The sequence below is a fragment of the Entelurus aequoreus genome, linkage group LG05, assembly GCF_033978785.1.
Source record: "Entelurus aequoreus isolate RoL-2023_Sb linkage group LG05, RoL_Eaeq_v1.1, whole genome shotgun sequence".
In the NCBI taxonomy this organism is placed as follows: domain Eukaryota; kingdom Metazoa; phylum Chordata; class Actinopteri; order Syngnathiformes; family Syngnathidae; genus Entelurus; species Entelurus aequoreus.
The window spans coordinates 53,209,094-53,215,521 of NC_084735.1; positions in this window are offsets into that span (position 1 = coordinate 53,209,094).

The following is a 6,428-nucleotide window of genomic DNA, read 5'->3' on the forward strand; positions in this document are numbered from 1 at the left end:
CCAAGTTTCTTTTGAGCTTTAAATAATAGACATGATTTAAACCAGTGGTTCTTAACCTGGGTTCGATCGAACCCTAGGGGTTTGGTGAGTCGGGCTCAGGGGTTCGGCGGAGGTCAAGACACACCCGACTTACCGTGTAAATAAAAACTTCTCCCTATCGGCGTAAAACGAATACGGCAACAGCAGAAGTCAGACTGATTTGCAGGTGTGTAATTTGTTGTGAGTTTATGCACTGTGTTGGTTTTGTTGTTTGAACAAGGTGATGTTCATGCACGGTTCATTTTGTGCACCAGTAAAAAAACATTGTAACACTTTAGTAGGGGAACATATTCACCATTAATTAGTTGCTTATTAACATGCAAATAAGAAACATATTGGCTCTTAACTAGTCATTATTAAGTACTTATTAATGCCTTATTCGGCATGGCCTTATTATAACCCTGGCCCTAACCCCCTAACCCTAACCAAATAACTCTAAATTAAGTCTTTGTTACTTAGAATATGTTCCCCTAGTGTCCAAAACACTCTAAATTAAGTCTTTGTTACTTAGAATATGTTCCACATACTAAAGTGTTACCAAAAAACATATAACTTTGTCTTGAATTTGAAAAAAAAAACATATTTTTTTTCACTAAAGAAGGGTTTGGTGAATGCGCATATGAAACTGGTGGGGTTCGGTACCTCCAACAAGGTTAACAACCACTGATTTAAACACAAAAAATAAAACCCTAATTGGAGTTTTAATCTGTTAAACAAATGTTGAACATGGAGTTTAAAAGATAATTATCAATTACAATACAATATATGTAAAACAGACATTGAAGCAAAATATCCCGTAAAAAACTGCCAGAGCCAAAATATTTGTCCTTTTCCTTCTTAATCTTTGACACGCAATAACTCGTTTCAGAAAATGTTTACTTTGATTGCACAGAATCCTTAAAATAGCCACAAATGTGCGAGTCGGCCTACTTAAGCCATGTTGAAGCCATGTTTACATCTGTAACACTACAGTGCATGTGACATCATGTCTGCATACAGGTCAGGTTGCATTCACTCTAGAAATCCAATATTTTCAGTAATGTGAACGGCCACATAAAAAGATCAGATTTGACAAATAATTTTATGAACCTTTATCGATGCAATTGGAAAATTAATCAATCAAAGTTGACTTATTTAGCCCTTAATCACAAATGTATCTAAGGGCTGCACAAGCCACAACGACATCTTCGGCTCAGATCCCATGTCAGGACAAGAAAAAACCAATGGAAACAACATAAACCTCCCCAGTGTTGGCGCTAGGAATTTTCCAAATGGGGTCCCAGGGATAGGGTTGCAAAATTGTGGGAATATTCAAAGTCGGAAACTTTCCATGGGAACTAACGGGAATATATGAGAATTAATGGGAATAAACATTGAATGCAACATGCTAGATCTTGCAGTATGATTATTAGCTAAAACAACCTGATTTAATGCAAATTCAGTAGAATTTCAACCCTGCACTGTGCATTCCTCCATCACATGTGAAGTGCATTCTTCCATCACATGCACAGATAATTCCCAGCATGCTACACACTACAGCAGGGCTATTGAGGCCACTCTAGTATTTGAGCCCAAGGACTTCATCCAGTCAGGTAAGTGTTGATGATATTACTGGGGTAAATATATTTGACCTATGGTATTTAAGTTTAATAGAGGTGTAATTGCTTGTTACTGTATGACTGTAGACTAGGCTGACCATATTCTGAAATCCCAAAAAGAGGACACATATATGCGTGCCAAGGCCGGGAGTAGGTGAAAATTTGCCAATGATACTCGAACTTGCTTTATAAAATTTTTTTTTTAAATAAAGCATTTTTTCTCCTCTGTTGACAGCAGTGTTGGCGCTAGGAATTTTCAAAATGGGGTCCCAGGGACCCCATCAAGTCATAAAAATGGGGTCCCACAGTAAATTTTTGGGGTCCCACTTTTTTGTAAGCGTTTTGAAAACAAATGACAAATGTATGCATTATCCTGTTATATCTCACATTCTATATTGTGTTTTGGAAAAAGGTTGTCATAAACGTTACTTAATTCATTAAAAAAAATAATACAAAAGAAAACAAATGCATATACATATGTAAATATATTCAGTTATAAACATTCATTCACTTTCTTCTTTCCTTCATGGATCTAAACTTTACCGCTGCTGGTAGTTTTTTCTATGTTTTTATTTAATAAGTTGTAGGTGTATTTATTTCAGTATAAAAGTGTAAAAGGTGTTTTGTTTTGCCTGGGTCATGAAATGATGATAATGGTGTGCCAGGGCATACATACATTTGATATTTAACGCTTAAATCTCTCGACTACTTTGGATCTATTTCTCATTTCAAAATGTTTTAGTTTTTTTTATGTTGTTTTTTTTTTTGTTTTCCGCCCTTTTTTGTCAAACAAAACTATGTTTTTTATGGCAAACACACAAAATATGCAAAATCTTCCACCAAAAATATATTTCAAAGTGGAATATTTGATGTGAAGTAATCGGAACCTTTGATAGGTCAATAATTCATAATAACATTGATTTTGATTCAATATTATGTTTTGAGCAATGACTGTTTGAAAGAAAAAAAACAACTTTGTTTTATTAGTCAACATTGCAACTTTTTCTAAATTACATTTCACCTTTAAGCTTTTTTATTTCACTTTTGTTATGTTTTTGTTTATGTTAATAGTATTTTTAGAATGTGCCCTGGGCCTTTAAAACATTAGCTGTGGGCCACAAATGGTAAAAAAAAATGTTTTAAATTAATAATCTGCGTCCTTTCTGATTTCAATGCGTTAAAAAGACACAAAAAGTGCGTTAACGCCAACACTGCTTGACAGTATAACAAAATAAGTCACACTTATATTCTGTAACGTTCACAGTTTCTGAAAAAAAAGTGCAGAGGTAGAAATATTCAAAATAACCTCTTGTATATAATGTAAACATAAATAATGCCTCAAAACAAGTTAATTAAATTGAAACAAAAAACAGCAGACGAGCTCTCGCCCTGCACAGCTGTTTTGTGCTTTGTAGTGTCGATATGGGCTTGTAGATCGTTGGCCCCTTTATTTGCCACAGATATATACGTTGCTGCTTTGCACACAGTGCATTCTGCTTCCCATGTGTCATGGCCAGGAGGGCATTTCTTGTTCTCATGTCTCTCTCTCTCCACTCACTAGCTCTCTCGCTCTGTGTCTCTGCCCCTCCCTCACGAATGTTGCTACGTGCGCGCACCTTCAGTTTTTTTTTTTTAACCCTTTCTTAACTTAACCCTGGACGTACGTTGAAAATGCACGCAACCCTAATTCAAAATGCCGGACATTTGAGGCATTTAAGAAACCCCGCCCGGACACCCCGGACACCCCCGCAAAAGAGGACATGTCCGGGGAAAAGAGGACGTATGGTCAGTCTACAGTGTAGACTACTCCAGCAGACTTCCCCTCAATCCAGCTAGCTGTTCCTGTACTTGTTAAGTGATTTTGGGGCCAATATCTCTAGCTAGCTAGGTTTATGTACCACCACAGTCTCATAATGAACCGAAAATATTTCTCCTTTAGCCATGATGCTAATTTTCTCTATGTTAAATCCCATTCATTTATGCTAACAATGTTAGCGATCAGAATTGATCTTTTATGTGATCTGTAAAGTTCAACTAGCAAATACTAAATCAAAACGTGCAGTTTCCTCTGCCTTCTGTTCTGCTAGCCATTCTGTTGTCATACAAGAATGTAGGTTATAGTTTGATTTAGCATGTTGATTGAGTGTTCATTTATTCATCTAGCCTATTTCTATTCATTTGTCCATCAGTAAAATATTTTTAAAGACTACTCCAAATGTTCAGCTGACTATTTATATCTGTGTGTGGCAATAAATACAAACAGAATAATGCCACGTACACTATCTGATGTGTGGAGACATTTCACCCCAACCAATGTAGGCGGAAAGGCTGTGTACATTTGCAAATACTGTGCAAGGAGCTACGTCAAAAATGCCACAAAGATGCAGCAAGTGCCCAATAATATATAATTATTGTAATTCCCCATTAATTCCCATATATTCCCATTAATTCCCATGGACAGTGTCCAACTTTGAATAATCAAAAAAATTGTCAATATTTCCAAACTTCCCGAGCTTAACTTCCCGTAGTAAATTTCCGGAAACTTTCTGGAAATTTACCGGAAACTTTCCACCCCTTTGCAACCCTACCCAAGGACCCCCATCAAGTCATGAAGTCATAAAAATAGGGTCCCACAGTAAATTTTTGGGTTCCCACTTTTTTGTAACCGTTTTGAAAACAAATGATAAATGTATGCATTATCCTGTTATATCTCACATTCTATATTGTGTTTTGGAAAAAGGATGTCATAAACGTTACTTAATTCATTAGAAAAATAATACAAAAGAAAACACGTTTTTATGCGTACGTAAATGTATTCAGTTATAAACATTGATTCACTTTCTTCTTTCCTTCATGGATCTAAACTTTACCGGTGCCGGTAGTTTTTTCTTTATTTTATTTAATAAGTTGTATGTGTATTTATTTCAGTATAAAACTGTTGTTTGTGCGTACGCACCAAACAAGAGTTCAGAGTATTTGGCCTTCTTGGATACCTTGAATGGGGTCCTGTATGGGGCGCCGGCAGGGGATTCCATAGTCTTGCTGGGGGACTTCAACGCGCACATGGGCAATGACAGTGATACTTGGACTGGCGTGATTGGGAGGAACGGTCTCCCTGATCTGGTGGATTGTTGAACTTCTGTGCTAGTCACGGACTTGCGATAACAAACACCATGTTCAAGCATAAGGATGCTCATAGGTGTACCTGGTACCAGAGCACCCTAGGCCAAAGATCAATGATCGATTTTGAAATCGTATCAGCTGATCTGAGGCTGTATTTTTTGGACACTCGGGTGAAGAGAGGGGCTGAACTGTCAACTGATCACCATCTGGTGGTGAGTTGGGTCAGATGGCGGGGGAAACCTCTGGACAGACCTGGCAAACCCAAGCGTGTAGTGCGGGTGAACTGGGAACGTTTGGAGGAGTCCTCTGTCCTGAAAGACTTCAACTCCCACCTCCGGCGGGACTTCTCTGCCATCCCTATGGAGGTTGGGGACATTGAACAGGAATGGGCAATGTTCAAAGCCTCTATTGCTAAAGCTGCAGCTGCGAGCTGGGGCCAGAATGTCTTAGGTGCCTCAAGGGGCGGTAACCCTCAAACACCCTGGTGGACATCGGTGGTCAGGGAAGCCGTCAAACTGAAGGAGTCCTACCAGGGTATGTTATCCCAGGGGACTACGGAGGAAGTTGCAAGGTACCGACAGGCCCGAAGGGCAGCAGAGGCTAAGCAGAGGGTGTGGGAGCAGTTCGGGGAATCCATGGAGAAGGACTATCGGGCGGCACCAAAGCTGTTCTGGAAGACCATACGGCACCTCAGGAGGGGGAAGCAGGGAACCATCCAAGCTTGTACGGCAAGGATGGGACTTTGCTGACTTCAAGTGAGGAAGTCGTAGGTCGTTGGAAAGAGCACTTGGAGGAACTCCTGGACCCAACTACATCAGACACACCCTCCCTGACAGGAGCAGAGCCTGAGGATGATGGGGGATCGACGTCGATCTCTCGGAGTGAAGTCACCGAGGTAGTTAGACAACTCCACAGTGGCAAAGCTCCGGGGGTTGACGAGATCCGTCCAGAAATGCTGAAGGCTCTGGGTGTTGAGGGGCTGTCTTGGTTGATACACCTTTTCAACATTACGTGGAAGTCTGGGACAGTGCCGAGGGAGTGGCAGACTGGGGTGGTGGTTCCCCTTTTCAAAAAGGGGGACCAGAGATTTTGTGCTAATTACAGGGGTATCACACTACTCAGCCTCCCTGGGAAAGTTTACGCCAAGGTACTGGAAAGGAGGGTCCGGCTGATAGTCGAACCTCAGATTCAAGAGGAGCAATGTGGATTCCGTCCTGGTCGTGGAACAACTGACCAGCTCTTTACTCTTGCGGAAATCCTGGAGAAGGCCTAGGAGTATGCCTATCCAGTCTACATGTGCTTTGAAGGTGGATGGATGGATGGACACACACGTAAGTGACTGCAAGACATACTTGATCAACACCCACACAGGTCACACTGAGGGTGACCGTATAAACAAGTTTAACACTGTTACAAATATGCGCCACACTGTGAACCCACACCAAACAAGAATGACAAACACATTTCGGGAGAACATCCGCACTGTAACACAACATAAACACAACAGAACAAATACCCAGAACACTTTGCAGCCCTAACTCTTCCGGGCTACAATATACACCCCCGCTACCACCAAACCCCGCTCCCCCAACCCTTCCCCCCACACATCAAACCCCTCCCCTTGTCCCCCTCCGTGCGTCGGTTGAGGTGGGGGGCGGGGGGGTTAGG